A 22570-nucleotide genomic window follows, 5' to 3' on the forward strand; every position below is an offset into this window, starting at 1 on the left:
AAATTTCTTGGCAATTCGTTTGTAACTAACTCATAGAAATCTCCAAATTTTAAATGTTAGAAACTTCAGAAAAGTAATTATTCAGTGATAAGGCATGGGTTTATAACCTTCACTCTTCTCTCCCATCATCTCAAATCTACTAGTTCTTTAAGAATTTTGTGTTTTGGGGCATCTGAGTGGCTCAGTCTGTTGAGTACCTGACTCTTGATTTCGGCTCAGGTCATGATCCCAGGGTCATGAGATCACGTTTGGTTCCGTGCTGAGTGTGAGCCTGCTTGGAATTCTCTCCCTCTCCTCTTCTCCCCCTCTCTCCCACTCATGGTCTCTCTCATGAATGAATGAATGAATGAATGAATGAATTTTGTGTTTGTTTAGATTCTGAGACACACAGAAGAGGAAAAAAAAAAGAAAAAATGGCTTCTTTTACACTTGAAAGATAGAATGATTAACATGCATTGAATTTTAATATTGGTCTGTCTTTGTGCTTTAAAAATAAACCTCTTACGCTTCCAGCTACCCTTGTCTGCTTGAGCCTGGTTCCACAGGCTGTAGCACAGAACATCATAATTTTAAGGAGTTTAGAAGGAGAAGGGTAGGCACAAGTAAAGACATTGGTTTTGTTTTATTTCTTTTGCAAACCAGAATTTTAAAATGATTAAAATACATCCAACCAAATGTCTGAATCACATTGTTTGGGGCAATTTGAGAAAGAAAGCACTCAAGGGCTGTGTTTTTGTCTGGCTCCTGATGGTTACACGCTTACATCTGAAAGGATAAAATATGCTTTAGAAAGTCTGTAGTTGAAGCAGTTTTGAATACCCAGGATAATTCTCATGTGTGTTTTTAAAAGTTTCACCTTCAGAATATCTAGACAAATAATGATATTATACACACATATACTAACTTAATACTGATGTCGGGCATTATATTCTAAAAAATTTTTAAAAACCTGTTGGCAAATGATTCAGGAATTAGGAAATATATGAAAGGGGAAAAAAAGCCAGGGAAAATGCCTTTGGGAGCAAAAGGTGTAGGAATTGGATATTAGGGAAGTAGAGAGAATCCCTGAGAGGGGAAAAAAAATGACTGGACAGAAATAAAACATTTTCTATATAGAAAATACAATATTTATAGTAATTACAATGAAGAATGATTGACATTACTTTTTAAAGCTTTGGGATATCAGTCATGCATCTACAGGAGCTCCTGGATATAACTGTGTGCTGATCTTTCATTCAATAAACCAGTTAACTCTGCCATTAAGTTGGAGGGTGGATGTAGAAATGAGGTTGAACTTGCCATCCTGGTCTTTAGATTCTTTCAACCCAGATAGTATATCCTCGTAATACTTAAAGATCTATTCTCTTTATAAATGGGTTTAATATTGTGTTTTTACACATTCTTTTCTTTAATTATCTGAGGTTTGCTGTTGACTTTTCAGGTCATAATACCGACATGATTGTCCCCCACCTTTGTCCACCTGCCAAGCTTGACAACATCATCATTGTGACTAAAAGCAAAGGAATGATTTTACATAGGTTAAAAGATCCTTTCAAACTGATTTTTAGGTCTACACCTAAGCCAAACCATTTTCAAACACGTGGGCTTGCAGCTTCTCCTAGATCTTACTTCTTTAGCACAAAGCTCAGAATTCGGCATACAATCTCGGTGGCTGCATTGGGGTACCAATTTGATTTGACTTTATCAGAGGGTGACTGACTGACTTGTGTTCAGTGTCAGTAATTACTGCTTTTAGCAGATACTTCCCTCCTGTAAAAGGCTATTTAGCAAACAACACAGAGCAGAGAGACAGGGCCACCTACTTAAGACCAGCTAAGATAAAGTAAAAGGCACAGAATTGATTAAATACTGACCTTTGCAGAGGAGATCCACTTCCCTGAATCTTTGTGCAACTTCATTAATACCTGCATATAAAAATGGTATTTCCATATTACAAGAACACTCTTCTGGGTGCTTGGCAAAAATAGACTAATAAGGCATCTTTCATGTTCTCAGGGAACATAAATAGAAATAAATAGTGGTAAGCAGTAGCAAGTGGTATAATTAGGCAGGTAAAATTTTGGTAAGCCATTCTTACAGAAGGTAGCAAAAGACATTGAAAACTGAAGTTTCTCTTTGAAGGGTTAGGCTAAGTATGCATCACAGAGAGCAATACTTTAGTAAGATGCTTATAAAAAAACATGCTTTGTTTATTATGAGTTGTTAGATACTTTATAAAAATTTGTAGTGTTGAAATTTTGCTCTCCTAAAATCATGCACATCCAAATTTGGATCATCAAGGCGTGTGCTGCCCTTAAAAGGCAGGACTGGGGTGCTTGGGTCACTCAGCCAGTTAAGCGTCTGACTGTTGGTTTTGACACAGCTCATGATTTCACCGTTTGTGAGTTTGAGCCCTGCATCCAGCTCTGAGCTGACAGAGTGGAGCCTGCTTGAGACTCTTCCTCTCCTTCTCTATCTGCCCCTCCCCCTTCTCCCTCTCTATCTCTCTCTCTCTCAACAATAAATAAATAACATTTAAAAAAAAAAGGCAGGGCTGAAATTGCAAATCTCAAGCCCTTATCCAGTTAGAAGAGAAAAGAATGGGTTACTTTTCTTTGTCCAACTCAACTCTGAGACTAAGTTGAAAAAAATACAGCTGTCAGGTCTGAGTTTTATATATAAAAATCAACTTCTTTGAACACTTAAGTATGAAGTTGGGACCAAAACCAAGTTTACAAGTAACTGAGAGTCTGTTTAGATTATCTTTACAGACGGATCTATTTCACATCATATGTACAATATCATACAGTGAGTTTAAGTGTGTCCTTGGAATACTTGCTAAAAAATCTTTTCTGCATTCTATTTTGGCCATAGGATACAGAGATCTTTGTCCTCTCATTAGGAAAAAAAAAAACATTCTAAAAGTAGATAATTTTATAAGACAGTAGCATCTTAATTATGTTTTAAAATATTGGGATGTTTCATGTTGGTCAACCTTCCAGAAAGTTTGAAATTCCTGTGAGTTTTGAGAAAACAGTATTCTGCAAGTAGTTTTTCAGTAAGCCTCAAATGAATTACTGGAAAATCTAAAACATATTTTGAAATCTGTGTAATAAATTAATCAAATTGGAAGGGGAAAACTCTTGATGTACTAAACTGTTCTATGGCAAATATACGCACATGCTTAAATGGCCATATTATACTTCATAGGATTCTAGAATAATATCAATCTTGGGTGCTTTCATCCTAAACCTTGTTAACCCATTGGTGCAAACTCAGGGAATTCTTAAACTTATTCCCCACACTGCCTTCTGACCAAGCACGTGAGTCTGTTTTTGGCCTATCTTGTGCATTTGTCCTATTTTGTAACCCTGTACCAGTACCACAGTATCTTAATTACAATGGATCCGTAAAATGGGTTTATATATGGTAGCATAAGTCCTTGGTTCCCTTCTTATCTTGACTTAGACATTCTTAATCTTTTTCATTTCTATATAAATATTATAACCAGGTATTTACTTATTTATTTATTTATTTCCTCAAAAAAAAGACTCAGGATTTTGAAGCAATTTTTTCAATATATAGAATGATTTTAGGAAAAGTGACATTTTTAATATGTAGTATTCTAATCCAAAGCACCATAACCCCTCCATTTATTTAGTTGTTCTTTAATTTCTTTTATAATAGCGTGTAGTTTTCTATGTAGAAGCCTTGAAAGTGTTTCTATACATAGATTCCTCCACATTGGATATACTCTGCTGGTATTAGAAATTACTTATTTTGTTATTATTTTTATTTCTCATTTGTTATTTCTTATATAGAGAATTATACTCATTTTACATGTTGACAAATTGTCTTCTTGCTAAATTCACTTATTTTTAATAATTTTTATGTAGATATTTTCATTTTTCTAAAGTCATGAAAGTTTCATTTCTTCACTCCCCATCCCTACAACTTTTATTTCTTCTTCAGTTATTGCAAAAGTTTGGCCCTTCAGGATAATGAGAATAGCAGTGGTGATAGTAAATACTTTTGTCTTCTTCCAGATTCCAGAGGGAACGTTTTCAGTATCTCACCATTAAGTGTGATGTTTCCTTGTTTTTTTTTGTTTTTGATTTTATTTTGCTAAGAGTTTATGTTTGTAATCATCAATGAGTGTTATTTGTTTTTTTCAAGTGAACTTTCTTTATCTATTGAGATGGTCCCCCTTCCTATGATAGCATTGGTCTGTTTTGTCTACATTCATTTACATTTATGCTTTCTCAATTACTGCATTTTTAAAGATTTTTTAAAGATGTTTTATATTTATTTTGAGAGAGAGAGAGACATCATGAGTGGGGGAGGGGTGGAGAGAGAGGGAGAGAGAATCCGAAGAAGGCTCCACACTGTCAGTACAGAGCCTGATAAGGGGCTTGATCTCACAAACGGAGATCATGACCTGATCAGAAATCAAGAGTTGGATGCTCAACCAACTGAGCCACCCAGGAACCCCTCAATTACTACATTTTTAATGCATTGCTTTCAAAAAAATGTATCGAACTTGAATGTTTTTGATACAATGCATGTTTTTTTAACAATGAATAAACTAATTTACATTTATTGATTCAGTGTATATATTAGTTTGTGATTCTGTTGTCTTCTCTGTTTTTAATGCTTCTTATATTTTCAATGTTTTGTTATTTTTGTTTTATTTTCCCCATGAGTGCCTTTTTATAGTTTAGGGACTATACTGTCTGTTTTGCCTCGGGTAATTAATATTAAAAACTTTTTGTTTTATATTATACACAATATTCTTGTGTAAGTTCCTTTAATTTTTAATGCTGGCTACCACTTTGACCACTGGAGTTGCTAGTTTTAATTTTAAAGTTTTGGTAGTTGCTTTTTATAATTTGACGAAACAGATTGAAACCATATTTTTGTCATATATTCATGTAGTCAATACTTCTTGGTTTGTTTTAAAGGAAGATTAAAAAATGAATACATTCAAACTGTTTTCCATCTGTATTCATTTCCTATTGCTGTTTTCACAAATTATCACAAACTTACTAGCTTAAAACAGTGCAAAGTCATTTCAGAGCTCTGGAATCTGCAAGTCAAAAATCAGTCTCACTGAGCTAAAGTCAAGGTATGAACAGGGCTGGTTCCCTATGGTCTGTGAGAGAGATACCATTTCCTTACCTTTTTAAGCTTCACAAGAGTATCCATAGTCCTTAGGATATGAGCCCCTCCCAGCCAGCAATGGCATCTGTCCAGTCTCTGCTAACATCAAACCCGAGTGAATCCCCAGAATAATCTCATTGCAAGACCCTTAATTTAAACACACCTGCAAATCCTCTCTTCTAATTGTTGTCACGTAATGTAACAGATCTATAAGTTCCTCGGATTAGAACACAGATATTTTTTTGCCATTTATGTATTCTTTTTGAGAGAGAGAGAGAAAACAGGGGAGGGGCAGAGAGAGAGGGAGACAGAATCCCAAGCAGGCTCTGCAGTGTCCGTGCAGAGCCCAATGTGGGGCTCAATCCCATGAACCGTGAGATCATGACCTGAGCTGAGATCAACAGTTGGATACTTAACTGACTGAATCATCCAGGCACCCCAGAACATAGACATTTTGGGGAGAGAAGGCAGGATTATTATATCTACCACACCTACTTTCCTTTTTTCTTCCTTTAATATTTTCTTCTCAAATATTCTTATATGGTTTATTTTCAAACATTTATCTTTTGGAGAAAGTCATGGAGAGGGCTTGACCTAAGAGCTGGACTGGGCAATCAGAGGGACTCCTCACCCTATCCCCAGTCTTTGGAATGTACATTCTGCCACTATTCTGATAATGGGAGCCCTTTTGAAGGACACATACTCGAGAGAGCAGTATGTTGTTGATACCACATGGATATTACATGTGAGTGAACCCAGTTAAGGCTTCTGTATAAAATTTTAAGATTCTGGTTGGCAGGTGCAAAGAGTTACTTGTCTTGTGGCCTCTCAAGGTAAGCCTGCTAAGTAAGTTCCATTCCTTATTAAACCTGCTTTCTACCAGTCTGTAGTGGTTGGATTCTCTCTTCATTCTCTCCTTACCCTCTGTGCACAGAGGTTAGTTTCAGATTTCACCCGGAGAAACTCCCCAGGTTGTGAACCAACAATCTCCTGTAATCCTGTTTCCCAATTGTTCCATCTTATACTTCAGTTAAACAACAACGACGATGATGACAGTGTTTCTTTTATTTTGTAATTAGTGAAATTCAGTTTTGAGAAGTTTTTGTTGTTTCATCCAAGACTATCTCACTAGTGCTCTGTTTCCTAGGTGATTTGTTTTTTGGGGGGAATGTGGACTATAGCTTTTATTGTGATGGTCAGCTTGGTTGGTATAGTAGTATTGGGTCACATTTTCTTTCCTTCAGAATTTTAAAGTTTAATGTGTTCTGCATTTGAATTAGTGGAGAAGTCTGAAGATAGCCTCATCTTTTTACAGCTGTAAATGTCTTTGCAAAATTTCTTCCTCCTTGAACTTCAATTATTTAATCAAGTTATATTTCATTGTTAATGGTTCTGTATCACAGTTCTTCCCTAGACAATGTTACTTGGGCTGCCTGGGTGGCTCAGTTGGTTAAGTGTCTGACACTTGATCTCAGTTCAGGTCATGATCTCATGGTTCATTGGTTCAAGCCCCGCATTGGCTCTGGGTTGACAGCATGGAGCATACTTGGAATTCTCCCTCTCACTCTCTCTGTCCCTCCCCAGCTTATGCCCTCTCTCTCTCTCTCAAAATAAATAAATAAACTTATTTTTTTAAAAAGACAAGAACATTTATGTGCTTTCATTTTCATTTTCAACTTTTCTAAAATTTCAGGAAATTTTTCCTCAGTTTCTGAAAGCATTTACATTTTTTGAATGGATTTGCTTCTTCTGGAAGACCCATTATCCTTGGGTTGATCATGTTTGACAACTTTCCATACCTATAGGCTTTAATTACTTTTTCTTATCTTTTGCCGTCATTCTGAACATACTAATTTTTCCTATTTGTCAGTAAAGTGTTTTTCCCTTGTATGTTCTTTCCCTTTCTGCATCAAAGGCATTTACTAATTCGGTAATACTGAAACATTGGCCCTATATTTGTTCCCTGACTCCTCAAATTTCGTTTTCATCCCGTCCTTTTGTTTTATATTTTTATCTTTGAGATATTAAGTAGAATCATGCTTTCTATTACAATTTTACATGTAGATTGCCCATTCTTTTTCTTCTAAAATAAAGCTTATGATATTTTTCACCTGGCTCATTTTTAACATGAACAGTTTGGTCCACACTTTTTCATCCCACTGATGTTGTTTGTGTAACTTCATTACAAATGTTTGCTATCTCCTCTTACCTGACTTCTCCTTCTCTCCAAGCTGCAGATACCCTCAGTGCATGTTCTCTGAATGTTTGAGAGAAGGGGATTACAAATTGTGCTGAAACAGGAATCCGCTGGGATTAGGTAAAACCTAATCACATGCACTTACTTGTACCTTGTATATCATCTTCTATAACCCAAGTGACTAGGGGTCACTTGGGGTATGGGATATCCATGCCATAATGTATTCAGGCTTTTAATAGCACCTATGGATTTGGTCCAGAATTTAGAGTCTTGGCATTTGTCCAAGAGAGGCTGCCTAAGTAGCTTTAACCCTAATCCTCCCTGGCTTTTCTTTTCTCTTCTCTTCTTTTCTTTTCTTTTCTTTTCTTTTCTTTTCTTTTCTTTTCATTTCTTTTCTTCCTTCCTTCCTTCCTTCCTTTCTTTCTTTGATCTTCCTGTCTTTCTGTCTTTATTTCTTAATTTATTCTTTTTTTATTTTTTTAAAATTTATTTTATTTATTTTAAAATATTTATTTTAAAACATATTTATTTATTTATCTATCTATCTATCTATCTATCTATTTTGAGAGAGAGACCAAGAGAGCATGAGTGGGGAGGGGGAGAGAGAGAATCCCAAGCAGGCTCCACTCTGTTGGTGCAGAGCCTGACGTAGCGCTTGAACCCACAAATGGTGAGGTCATGACCTGAGCTGAATTCAAGATTCAGATGTTTAACTGGCTGTGCCACTGAGCCACCCCCACTCTGGCTTTTCCAGAAGTCTTTTCAAATCCTCCATAAGCATAAATGGATAATGAGATTGGCAATTTGATTCTAGCCCCAGGTGTTGAGTCTACAGTGGGTTGGAGATATTTTAGCAGGTTCCTCTCCTTACCACCACAGAAATCTCTTTCTTTTTCTCTTACAGTTAATTAAATTCTTATTTATGCATTGGATCTTACCTCTGGGTAAGATCTGTTTGGAATGTTTCTGCTTTTTCTCTCTGCTTTTCTCCTGGCAGGAAAACCAAAACCAGAATGTCAACCAGAATGTTTGCTTTTTTCTGAGGTTCTGGGTCCTCTTTGAGCTGGCTCTACACTTTCTCATTATGCTCTTGCCAACCGTGCATTTCTAGTTGGATTTTTTTTTAAGGATTTTGTGAAATCACATATCTCCCCCGTGTTTCTTACTGGTCTGTCAGAAGTAGCTAAACCAAGGTGTGCCTTGGAGAATATTTTTAAAAGCCTTCTCTTTCTCTATCACCTCTTGGCTTGATCGCATCTGTTGCTTTTGTGAAATTGTTTTTTGTTTGTCTGTTGGCTGGTAGGTTTCCTTTTGTGTTCAGCCTATTTGGGCTCATATGTTTAGGTTTGGAGGCAGTGATATGTTAAGGTTTATCATAACTGTATTATCTTGGAGATTTGTATTTAGTCTTGCTCAGTCTTTTCTAAAGTAGTTGTTCTTCCACTCAGTTATATTACTTTTTTGTTCTTTTGGATCATTTCCACATATATTTGGTCCAGAACGATGTTGGTGGTTGTGATTTGCATGGCCTGGGCAACCGTAACTATAATTGACTTTGGCATGAAGGTAATGTTAGTGAGGCGCCTGAGATCTGCTTCCAAGCCCTGGTGCTGTTCTAGTTGAGCATGATTTGAATCTGGGGAAGAGCTCTTCCGTGAAGTTAAAATTGCTTTTCTGAAATATACCCTCTTTCTTTGAGTCAATAAGAAATATGGAGCCACAACAAAAGTTCAGGAACATTGTTTGGTGAAGCATGTCTTTTTTTTTTTTTAAGTTTATGTATTTATTTTTGAGAGAGAGAGAGCTCAAACTGAGGAGGAACAGAGAGAGAAAGAGACAGAGAGAGAGAGAGAGAGAGAGAGAGAGAATCTGAAGCAGGCTCCAGGCTCTGAGCTGTCAGCACAGAGCCCGAAATGGGGCTTGAACTCCTGAGCTGTTGAGATCATGACCTGAGCTGAAGTTGGACACTTAACTGACTGAGCCACCCAGGTGCCCCAAGGTGCTTACCTTAAAAGGACTTCTGGAACCAGCTGAGAGCTACATCCAGAACCTCCCAATTTTGTCAACCATTTTTTCTTAACTCTTCAGCATTTGTCTTTGACTCACTTCTTTCAGATGTAATGTGGGATTCATGGTTGGCAGCCTGCACTGTAGACTGGAATCACCCGGGAAATTTTAAAAACAATAGGTGCCCAGATCCTAGCACCAGAAATGTGGTTTCAATTTGTCTGGGGTGGAACTCTGACAGTGGTATTTTTAAAAGCTCCTAGGGGTGTTTCATGTGCAGCCAGAGTTGAGAACCATTGTAACAGAAAATCAATCAGGAAGAATACCCATTTTTAAGGAGTGAAACTATGGGAATACCAGCTTAACACTATAACACTTCAGGATAAATGAAAGTAAATTATTTTTCCTTCACCTGGAGCCACATGAGACATTACATTGATCTAAACTATTGTCCAATGTAGTAATTGGATAAAAGCACCTACTTCTGGGGAAAGGAAAGCAAGCTGTCCTTTGAAATTTGAATGGAAAATATTAAAATCTTATTTTTACAGTCAGCTCTATTTAAAGTAATTTACTCTATCAGAATTCCTGAAAGGTAAAGTTCTTCACTGACTGTTGAACAGAAAGCTTGGTTTCAGATTTGCTTGAAATTCGCTATCACTATGAAGAAAGAGTTCAAAGTTAAATGCATATTTTAAATCCCTAACATTACATAAAAAAAAAAAAACAACAAAGACATTTAGATTTATGTTCAGAGATTATCCATTTGTGTGAGGCTAGAGAGAAGGATATAGTCTACATTTATCAGTTAACCTGATGTGCTACTAGAAAGTTACCTTGGGAATGCTTTATCCATTTGAGGTTTTGTTTGTTTGCTTGTTTGTTTTAATCTGGGCAGCAAATTAAGCATTCCAACTTTTGTTCTGCTGAGACCCATTGCCCTTTACCAGACTAGAACAAAAAGGATGGATTTTCAGTCAGGTTCTGTCTCACTCATGTGGAAAGCTTCATCTTTTAGAAATATTCCAGTGCCGGTAGACCTGATCAGATCGGTGACTCCCCACATGTTCTAAGACTTCCAAAGGGAGATATCCCATTAACTATGAAAGCTGTCCTATTAGCCACCTATACCCACCACAGATGCCTGGAGACAGACAATATCATGTTAAATTTATAGATATTACTTAGCCAAGAAATATAGCAAGATATAGACATGGCATCAGATGGTTTTGGGAACTTAGGAATTTACTCTGTTTTAAAGAAAGAGAGAGGAAGAAGGGGAGTAAGGAAGGAAGAAAAATAATTTAGTTTATCAAACTTTTTCTGAAGTCAGATTTGTAATTCATGTTGCTCCATGGATAATTAGGCTTAATAAATTATAAGCATTATAGGTACATCTAGTTTCAAGAAATTAAAAAGAAAAATGACATTTGAAACAATCTATCTCCACATTTTGCTATATATATTTTTAGTACTTACACAAAGTTAAGTGATTCATCATCAATTGACATCATATATTTTCTAGGTATCATCCATTAGTTTAAAAATGTGAGTAATCTCCACACTATCAAATCTCTCTGTGGGTTATTTTTGGTTTATATGTTATTGAATGGTTAAACTTTCAGGCAGGATAGAATCATCAAATACCTTTCAATAATGTTTGCCTTAAGAGAGTAAAATATTGAAATAGAAAAATAGGTTTGCTTCTGTCCATGTGTTTTTTAATCAATCATGTACATTTCACAACCTGTTGAGATGGGAGTGAAGCTAACACTTATAAAGCGGCCAAAATAGGATGACATTAACCTTCTTGGGCCAAATAGTTGTGATTCTCTCTCCGTATTTGTCTTAGTATTAGAGACCCAATGCCAAAATATAACATATTTCCTTTACGTCATTTTTCTTTCCATGCAAAATTCATTCTTTTTTGAATCATTCATTCTCTTTACATTTTATATACATCTAGTACATACCAGCTACTGTAGTGGAGAGCTAGGAAAGAATCTGTCAATGTGGAGAAGGTGGAATCGTGAGAGAAATGGGAATTAAACAAATAAAGACACAAATGTGTAATATAAAACTTGAATAATGCTGTGAGAGAAGATTACCAGTTTTTAGGAAGCATTTGGAAGACATTATCTCAAGTGGAAGTCTGGGAAAGCTTATAGGAGGAAGTGATATTTGAGCACAGATCTAAAAATCAAAGAAACATTCATTTAATCATTACCCTCTCAGACAGATAAATGAGATCTGACAAATTTTTGACATAAAAGAGGATCTGCATGGGGAATTAAAGGAGCTGAAAGAAAGCTCGTGTGGGTGGTGGGCAAAGAGCAAGAGAAAGAAGTATTAGGGACAATGAGAGCTTATGGAACAATCCAGAAATAGAATGAAAATTTACTTTTATTTAGGGGAGGTGACAGAGATGGATCAAAAAGTGATATTTTGTTGTTAGAATTGCTTAAATTTACTTTGAAAACTTCACAGCTTAATTTTTTTTGCCCCTATTTTTAAAAGATCTTGAACAGTTGACCCTTAAAACAATGCAGGGGGTTAAGGGTACTGACACCCACATGCAACCAAAAATTCATGAATAATGTTTATCTCCCCAAAATGTAACTTCTAATCTTCTGTTGACTGGAAGCCTTACCAATAGCATAAGGAGTTTATTCACACATATTTGGTATGTTATATGTATTATATAGTATATGTTCACAATAAAGTAAAAGGAAGCTAGAGAAAATAAAATTACTAAAAAATTACAAGGAAGAGAAAACACATTTACTCTACTGTATTTATTGAAACAAAATCCAAGTGTAAGTGGACCTGTGAATTTTGAACCCGTTTTGTTGAAGGACAAACTGGATTTCTCTTGTGTATCCCCTTACCAAGTGGTGGTAGTGTGGCAAAGCCTTTGCCACACAGGTCAAATAGTAAAATATAGAGATACGTGTAAGTACAGTTTTTTCTTTGAAAACATTATACATGTATCTATGCATTATTGCTAAATCAAGGTCAGACACATTTTCATTGAAAACATCAGAAAATGTGTAAGTATTTACATTTGAAGATCTCATATGATATCCTTTATATTATCGTAACCACATTCTAATTTACCTTTACAACACATACTGATTTAAATATTATACAACTCATCTTGTTTCTAGTAATTTGGAAACATAAGTTCTAAGAGTTTGTATTGGCTTTCTATTTATCTCTCCCTGCGCTTCATCGTAACACTAAACTGAAACATCTACTGACGTCTGTCTTATGTAATTTATCATCTCCAGGATAAACCATTTTTCAAAAAATTGTTGAAGTTGCCGAAGAAAAACTAATGTCTAGGAATGAAAATATGGTAGCATGGCTGCCCTCAGGTAGTATGCACTGCCCTCGGTGCAGAGTAGGGTTTGGAAAACAAAAGTCTTAAGTTTTTTTTTCTTTTTTAAATTCCCATAGTATTTTTCTATAAAGTTTCTAGAATGGTATACTCTCACGCTGAAGGTAATTTTAGGATTCCACCCTGTTTAAGTCTTGAAACTGTTGATGAAGAACTAACGAACACATACTTGCTGGGCACTTTCTTTTAGTCCATCACAGTGTTAAGTGGCTGGAAAGAAGTATGTTATGATTACTGTCCTCCGTCAACTTGCAATTTAAGTAGAAAAGTGCCCTCACAGATTTTTAGGATTAGACGTAATGAAAGGCCAAATGGAATGGAGATAAGAATGGGTACCTCCGTGGCTCAGTCGGTTAGGTGTTGGACTCTTGGTTTTAACTCAGGTCTTGATCTCACAGTTCATGAGTTCGATTCCCATATCAGGCTCTGTGCTGACAGTGTGAAGTCTACTTGGGATTCTTTATCTCCCTCTCTCTGCCCTATGCTCTCCCTCTCTTTCTCTCAAAAATAAATAAAAAACTTAAAAACAAAAAACAAAAAGAAAAAATGCAGTTGTGAGGTCTAGGTAAAAGCAAGTTGGGTTCATTAAGAAACATGTGTGGCTTTTTTATACTTGAAATAGACCTAGAGAATTGGGCAGACCTTGGCAGGCAGTGAGAAAGAGTGAGAACACAGCATATCTGTGAATCAATTCCTTGTACAAAGTTGAGGAAACAGAGTGTGTGGAACTCTGGGAGGAAGCACTGCCCAGACCAGAGGAAGATGCATACTGAAAAGTGATTAGGAACCAGGTTGGGTAAAGGAAGGGTCTGATGATAAGAATATGGTGATACTGTGAGTAAACCTGCAGAGCATGTTGTTATGTACATTGCAGATTCGGGGGCAAGACTAACGAGAAATGGAGACAGGAAGAGTATCATTTTAGAAAACGAAGTTTGTGTTGGATCACAAAAACCATAGTATATGCCAGTGCTGAAGAGTATGTGTATATAGACATAGGACATTGGTAGTCTATTATATACTTGGAGCAGCTCAGTGCTATGCTCACAGCTGAGCTTTGAGAGGCAGGATTTTGTGGTATTCATAAATGTAATATCTAAAGACCCCCTGGGTTTAAATTCTTGATCAACCAACCTTTGTGATATTAGCCAAGGCCATTTTAAACTCTGTGTTTGCTGTTGTGAGCATTAATGAGATATTATACGTAAACAGGTACAATGTTTGGAGCACGATAAAGTCTATACAAATATTACCTACTATTAAGCTAGCAGCAACATTTAAGTAAATAGATATGAATATATTTAATGAATAAAAAATCAGATCTGATAGTAGAGGCAAGAAAAGGTCAACATCTAAGATAATGACTTTGCACTTGGAAATACTATAGGTGGTAAAAGTAACATGATTGACAACTGAATTTTGCTCCAAATTGGTAAGTAACATAGACGAATGACTTTTGTTCCCTACTTCACCTATAAGAGATGTAGAACCGCTTTTTAAAGTTTCTTAAAATTCTAACTTATGAGGTTTGTTGATGCTGGAGATTTATAAGAGAGTGCCTGTCTCTAGGGCTTAAAAAAATACTACATTCTCAGAGTACTTAGAAAGCATTTAAAAGACAGATTGTGGGAAATGGAAGGGTTGTTGGAATCAGCATGACAGACAAGAGTTAGTCTTATAATCTCAGGAGAGAGTCAAACTCATAACCCGTGTGCTTGATGTCACTTGCATCAAAAGTCTAGAAAATATTAAAAGAGTAATTTATGGAAATAAAAAAGAGAAGAGAGTGCAGTGATCACTAGAGCCTAGAAAGCCTAGATTCTGTACAAAGTCAGGTTCATTTCAGCTGCTTTCTTTCACGCTATCAGGGAAAAACAGATTCAAGGCATTTTTACAATATTTGCCCCCATTCTTTGTAGACAAGGTACAAATAAATAATATAGGTACACATACTGGATATATGGACTACCAAATGGATCAGTAATTGGTTGAAATGGTTTGAAATTCCTTTCAAATACTTGATAGAGAAGAGTAGAAATTACTGGTTTGAAGAAGCGCTGGCATTCAAAGTAAAAGATGGAAGCTACAAGCAAAGGGAACTTTACTAAATTTAAGAGAAACATGTATAACTGAGTCATCTAACCGTGAGTGGATTCCCATTGCTGATTATGGTTTGTTTGGTTGGTTGGTTGGTTGTTTGGTTTTCCATTTGCTGATGATGTTTAAACAGAATGGACAGGGGCGCCTGGGTGGCTCAGTCGGTTGAGCTTCCGACTTCGCCTCAGGTCATGATCTCATGGTCTGTGAGTTCGAGCCCCGCGTTGGGCTCTGTGCTGACAGCTCAGAGCCTGGAGCCTGCTTCAGATTCTGTGTATCCCTCTCTCTCTGACCCTCCCCTGTTCATGCTCTGTCTCTCTCTGCCTCAAAAATAAATAAACGTTAAAAAAAATTTTTTTTAATAAAAATAAAAAAAAATAAACAGAATGGACAGCTGGGGATCTGGAAATCACAGAGAATGTGGCATGAACGTTTGCTGTTTTTGCCTGCCCAGTGTGCACAGTCCATATTCCTGCACAGTGATAAAGTTTTGCATTAAGAGACTAATCTACCTTTGTTGGAAAAGGTTTAGAGAGTCTGCTAATAGAATGTCTTCCTCTCCTGGCTAAGTGGGCAACTTGATGTAGATCTTTCAGAATTTCTTTACAAGTTGAGCTGTCACAGATGGGATCTTACTCTTCCCTTGAGACCAACACAATGGAAACTACCTGTGAGTTCCCCAAACTCTGTTGGGAGTTGCTCCAGTTTCACTTCTTCCAAGGAAGCGTCTTTTCACTGTCAATTCTCAGAGATCCTTCTCACTTTTATAATCACTTCATAATATTGCAAAACTCTCCAGATTTGCTTTCTGTTGTTTAAAACCAGAGAATCTTGGTGAATACACAAGTGTCAAGCTGTACATTCGTTATTGAACTAAATCACTGTTAAAAATATCTTTGCAGGGGCGCCTGGGTGGCGCAGTCGGTTAAGCGTCCGACTTCGGCCAGGTCACGATCTCGCGGTCCGTGAATTCGAGCCCCGCGTCAGGCTCTCAGCTGATGGCTCGGAGCCTGGAGCCTGTTGGCTCGGAGCCTGGAGCCTGTTTCCGATTCTGTGTCTCCCTCTCTCTCTGCCCCTCCCCCGTTCATGCTCTGTCTCTCTCTGTCCCAAAAATAAAAAAATAAAAAAAAAATAATAAATCTTTGCATCCAGAATGCCCATGATTCTCTGATTTAGAAAAATCTTTGTCCCTTTTTAATAGGAAAAAAAAATGATAGTGGAACAGAGGAACTAGAAAATTGTTGACAGGGTGAAAAATCACAGCTCTATTTTCTTCTGATTGTGAAATTTTAGGGAATTAGTCATAATGACCTGCTATCCAGGGTTTTGAGATTTTTATTTATGTAAAGCTTTCTCTTTGGTTCCAGTGTCCTGCACTTGTTCTGTATTCGATCTTGACATCTGATCTTTAGAAATGATCGAAAGGCCTAACCCAGTGATTTCATGAAATCTGACATTATCTCTATCAATGTCAGTTTCAACAAGCAGTCACATTTACCTCGAAGGCCAGGGGGACCTGTCACTCAGGAAAATAAATAGGATTTCCTACCTCAAGGAGATTGAATTAATCCCCTGGACCAAATAGTGAAGAATTCACTCAACAGGAGGCTGTCCTCTCTCCTTTTGTCAGATCCATAAGATTGTCTTCATGTATTTACATAAGTCATCTGGATGGTTATTGGACATAAGTCAATGGAGTAGACTGCGTCTAAGAAATAGAAAACAATCTTTGAAAGAATATGCCTTTGGTGTCTACTTTTTCTGTCCTCCACTTGGCTAAACCACGCTCTGTTACTGACTGTCGCTGGAAGTGTTAGGTCTTCAGTTATCTGACCTCGCCCATCTGTACCTCTCCTGTCTTCTGGGAATCATCTTAACTTCTGCCAATTCTCTCCTTAATCTCTTTTCTATGTTGGTGCCCGTCAGGGATAGATCTTTAATCATCTCTCTGATTTTTTGTGTATGTGAATTGGACAAATCAAGTGTTCTCACTTGGAAAAAAATATGGAATATATTCTATTTCTTCATGGTTTTCTTTTTCTTTATCTTTTTGTTTGTTTGTTTCCTTGCTTGCCAGAAAGTTATATGTCTTACTCTCCTGTAATTCTTGTAATCTCTCTTAAATCTTTAATTAATTTTTCTTTCTTATTTCAAGTATGAACTCTTCTCTTGCCTATGTTAAAATCTTAAGCTTCTGACTGTCTTTCTGGGTTGTTTCTTTTTTGACATTTTAAAAGAAGCACTATTTATTTTTTTAAATTTTTTAATGTTTATTCATTTTTGATAGAGAGAGTGCAAGTGGGGGAGGCGCACAGAGAGAGGGAGACACAAAATCTGAAGCAGGCTCCAGGATCCAAGCTGTCAGCACAGAGCCCAATGTGGGGCTCAAATTTACAGACAGCGAGATCATGACCTGCGCCAAAGTTGGATGCTTACCCAACTGAGCCATCCAGGTGCACTATGATTACTGTAACTTTGTAAAAAGTCTTGAAATAAGGCAGGGTTAGTCTGTAACTTTGTGCTTTTTCTTCCCAAAGTTATTTTGGCCATTCTAGGTCTTGTACATTTTCATGTGAATTATAGAAAAAGTTTTTAAATTTCTTCTCTAAAAACCCACTTTGATTTTGATTGGGTTGGCATTTAATGTATAGGTCACTTTGGGGAGAATTGGTATCTAGACAACTCTGAGTCCTTCCAGCTCATGAAAATGGTATGTTACTCTATTTATTTCTTTAAAATTGCTCTCAGGAATATTTTATAATTTTTAGCCTATATAAATCCTGCATATAATCTGTGTGATATACATCTAAGTGTAATCATTTTTTTTGGGTGCTGCTATAAAGGTTTTTTTTTTAAGACTTAATTTTTTAGAGTAAAGTAAAATTTTTAGAGTAAATAAAATTAAGGGGGAGATACACAGGGATGCCTGGGTGACTCAGTCAGTTAAGCATCTGACTTTGGCTTAGGTCATGATCTCACATTCTTGGGTCGAGTCTCGCGTTGGGCTCTGTGCTGACAGCTCAGAGCCTGGAGCCTGCTTCGGATTCTGTCTCTCTGTCTCTCTGTCCCTCCCCTGCTGGTTCTCTCTCTGTCTCTCTCTCTCTCACTCTTTCTCTCTCTGTCTCTCCCACTCTCTCTCAAAAATAAATAATAAACATTAAAAAAACAGAGGGAGATATACAGATTGCACCTACCTCAAATCATGCATAACTTCACCCACTATGAACATCACCCACTGAATGGTATATTTGTTATAGTTGATGAACCTACGTTGACATTATAATTACCCAAAGTCCATTGTTAACTTTAGAATTCAGTCTTGGTATTTTACATTCTGTGAGTTTGGAAAAATGTATAATGACATGTATCAATCATTATGATATCAGACAGAGAATTTTCACTCTCCAAAAATCCTCTGTGCTCTACCTTCCTCCTCTTCAACCCCTGGCAACCAGTACTCTATTGCCCTCTCCATAGTTCTGCCTTTTCCAGAATGTCACATAATTGGAATCATATAGTATGTACCCTTTTCAGATTGGCTTCTTTCACTTAGTAATATGCATTTAGGTTTCCTCAATATCTTTTTTTTATTAAAACAAATTTTTTAATGTATATTTATTTTTGAGCAGTAGAGAGACAGAGTGCAAGCACGGGAGGGGCCAAGAGAGAGGGAGACCCAGAATCCAAAGCAGGCTCCGGGCTCTAAGCTGTCAGCACAGAGTCTGACGTGGGGCTTGAACTCACGAACTGCGAGATCATGACCTGAGCTGAAGTCGGATGCCCAACCAACTGAGCCACCCAGGGACCCCTTCCTCCATGTCTTTACATGAGTCGATAGCTCATTTCTTTTTAGCAATGGATGATCTTCTGTTGTCTGGATATATCACTTACTGAAGGATGCCTAAGCAGCTTCCAAGCTTGGGCAATGATGAATAAAGCTGCTGTAAGCATCCTTGGGCATGCTTTTCTGTACACGTAAATTTTCAACTCCTTTGGGTAAATACCAAGGAGCACATTTGCCAGATCATATGATAAGAGTATATTTCATTTTGTAGGAAACTACCAAACCTGTCTTCCAAAGAGACTCTACCATTTTGCATTCCTACTACCAGTGAACTAGAGTTCCTTTTGTTCCACTTCCTCACCAGCGTTTGCTATTGTAAGTGGTCCAAATTTGGGCCGTTCTAGTAGGTGTGTGGTAGCATCTCATTGTTTTAATTTGCATTTATTCATTGATACGTAAAGTAGAGCATCTTCTTGTTTGTGTATTTGCCATGTGTGTATCTTCTTCGATGTTGTGTTTCTTAAGACTTTTGGCCCATTTTTTAATCCCGTTGGTTGTTCTCTTCTTGTTGAACTTTAAGAATTCTTTGTATATTTTAGCTAAGGGTCCTTTCTCAGATGTGTCTTTTAAAATCATTTCCTTCTAGTCTGTGGCTTGTTTTCTAATTCTCTTGACATTGTCCTTTGTAAAGCAGAAGTTTTTAATTTTAATAAAATCTAGCTTGTCAATTATTTCATTCATAGATTGTGCCTTTGGTGTCATATATGTGATTTCATTGCCAGTATTTTTTTTTAATTTCATATTCCACCAGTTCAATGCTGATATATTGGAACCTGATTGAGTTTTGTGTTTTGGCTTTGTATTCTGAAAACATGCTAGACTCATGAATTAATCCTGGCTGCTTTTGTATAGATTCTTTGAATTTTCTGCAAAGACTTTTGTGTCATCTTCAGAGATGGGTTTACATCTCTCTTTCCAATATGTATGATTTTTATTACTTTTTATTGCACTACCTGGGACTCTCAGTACAATGTGGAATAGGGGCAATAAAAGAAGATATTCTTATCTTGATCCCAATTTTAGAGGGGAAGTATTGAGTGTTTTACCACTAAGTGTAATGTTAGTTGTAGTTTTTTGTTTAATGCTGATTAAACCAAGACTTTTTTCCTATTTCTACTTTGCTGAACAATTTTTTCTTGTAAAAAGATGTTGAATTTTGTCATGTGCTTTTCTTTATCTATTGAGACTGTCATATAGCTTTTCTTTTTTAATATGGTAAATATTTATTGATTTTTGAATGTTGCTTCTAAGTTTGATTTGGTACTATTTTGTTGAGTAATTTCTATATCTTTGTTTATACTAGGTCGATAATCAAAAGCATTTATTGGGTTTTGGTATTAAGGTAAGTTGCCTTTATTGACTTTGGGAGAGTGTTTATTTCTTCTTTTGTTTGGAGAAGATTGTATAGAATTGGCATAATTTTTTTTTTCTTCAGTGTTCCATCAGTTTCAGCAGTGCAACGATTTGGGTCTTGAGTTGTCTTTGTAAACTTAGCCAGTGGCTGCCGTTCATCTCCCATAGTCATTATTGTGTGTAAACTGCCCATCTTCTTGAACTTCCCTGGTGCCATTTGGTAGGGAGATCCTCTTAAAGTATTGGAATGCCCTTTGTTAGCAGCCCTAGAGACTTCACCATCTCATGCTAGTCCACACTTAGTTTGGCAATATGTTTTTATTAAAAATGTTTAATGTTTATTTATTTTTGAGAGAGAGAGAGGAGAGAGAGAGTGCAAGCAGGGGTGGAACAGAGAGAGGGAGACACACAATCAGAAGCAGGCTCCAGGCTCTGAGCTGTTAGCACAGAGCCTGACGCAGGGCTCAAACCCACGGACCGTGAGATCATGACCTGAGCTGAAGTCAGAAGCTTAACCGACTGAGCCACCCAGGCACCCCTGGTTTGGCAAAATGTTTATTAAAAAAAAAAACCCTCAGTCTTCTTACTGGCTTATGTGTCACTTGGCAGCATCTATCTATTTCTAGGTGACACTTCATTTCTTCTGGCAGGTATCTGTCTCCCTGTCTCAGGATAGTCATTTTCTCTGTGATTTCATGTCTCTGGAGATTTCAAGAAAAGTATTTAACTTGCAATTTGTCAATTTTTCTCTCGTAGTGGTGGGAGCAATGCTCTTTGCAGGTCTAAACTGAAATTTTTTATATCTCTGAGATGAAACTGGTAACCTAGTACTCTGAATTGCTAATATTGTTTCATTACAAGATCACCAGAATGTCAAAAACATTTTTTGAGTCACATGCAGAAAAAACATTTTGGCTCAAATATATATTAATATAGAATATTTATCAGAAGCATTGTGTTCTACATTAAGAAACGTATCCGTATTCATGTTTGCTAATACAAGTTTTCAGAATTGTGTAGTGGCAAATCTGTGGATACTTGTATGTACACTACAGAAGCAACTAGAGAATTCCAATGATATAAAATACAAAACTTAACTTGAAATTAAATAGGACAAAATTTTTTATTAGAAGCTTGAATACTTTGATTATGTCACATAAATTATTTTCTACCTGTATGTGGGAAGAGTGTTGATGGTACCTGAGCTTTAAAATTTGTGTTTTGGAATAGTTCTAGAATGTTAGAGAAAAGACAAATGCAAGTCTTAATGTTTTATTTTTAAATCATTGATTGTTGTTCATAGTAAGGACTCTCTCATGGTGGATTTTTTTTGGGGGGGGGGGTCTGAAGCAATAGAAACACAGAATGTATAGATCTCTCACTTAATGGCAGAGTTATTCATGATGTTCTTATTCTGAATAGTGCAAAGAAATAACATAATGCCATTAACATTTAAATCACTTTGTAAACATAACTTTCTTTTATTTTAGAAAGAAAAGGCTAAAAAAAAGCCTATTTTTAATCATCTTGACCTGAGATTTGAAACTGAATTTGGATTACCTTAATTGAGATGTAGAAAATTGAGAAAACAATGACAATTCAGAAAATTACAGTCAGTGTAATCAAAGTGTTTATTTTAGATCCTCAAGCTATGTGTTAAAATTCTCATTAAGCTTTTCCTCTCCCATTGGAAAAGTTGATAAGAATACCACTGATTTCATCTATAATGCAAAATAATTAATACTAAAGAACATAATTATTTATGTTTAAATTAGAAAAATTTATTTTCAAACAGCAAGAGTAGGTGGAAGGAACTGTGTAACATCACCAAAAAGTATTTACAGAAAGGAAGCTGCATACACAATATCTCTCTTCTGAGTTTGTTGTTGTTGTTGTTGCTGTTGTTGTGAGAAGTAAGTGGTGGAAAAGTATGAGAGGGTATTTTCAAAGTTGAAATTTTCCAAAGGCTAATTTCAGATCAACTTTTCTCGTACAGTTTTAGATGGACTTATTGTTGAAAAAAGATCTCTGACAAATGCCTCCCCTAACCGCTTCCCCTCACCTCATGATGAAATGAAAATCAGAACATGCTTGAAGCCAGAGAAAATGTATACAAATCAACATAGTTCATACTCTGAATCATTTTTAATTCATTTTCATTGTAAAAAATTTGATACCTTTCTGTAGCAAAGCATTTAACAGCAAGGTTTTGTTTAGTTAATAAGAATTTTGTGGAAATTTGAAACAAATTAACTGTTAACTGAATGGTCAGAGAGCATCTTGGAAAAAAATGTATTCAGGCGTTAAGTTTTGATATCTTTAAAGCTTAATATAAGAGCCTGATAAGGCAAATTATTTTCAAAAAATTTTATTTTTATTTTTGAGAGGGAGAGAAAGAGAGAGAGAGAGAGAGACAGAGTACCGAGGGGAAGGAGTAGAGAGAGAGGGAGACACAGAATGGAAACAGACTACAGGCTCTGAGCTGTCAGCACAGAGCTTGACGCAGGGCTCA

This window comes from Panthera tigris, chromosome A1, assembly GCF_018350195.1.
Source record: "Panthera tigris isolate Pti1 chromosome A1, P.tigris_Pti1_mat1.1, whole genome shotgun sequence".
In the NCBI taxonomy this organism is placed as follows: Eukaryota; Metazoa; Chordata; class Mammalia; order Carnivora; family Felidae; genus Panthera; species Panthera tigris.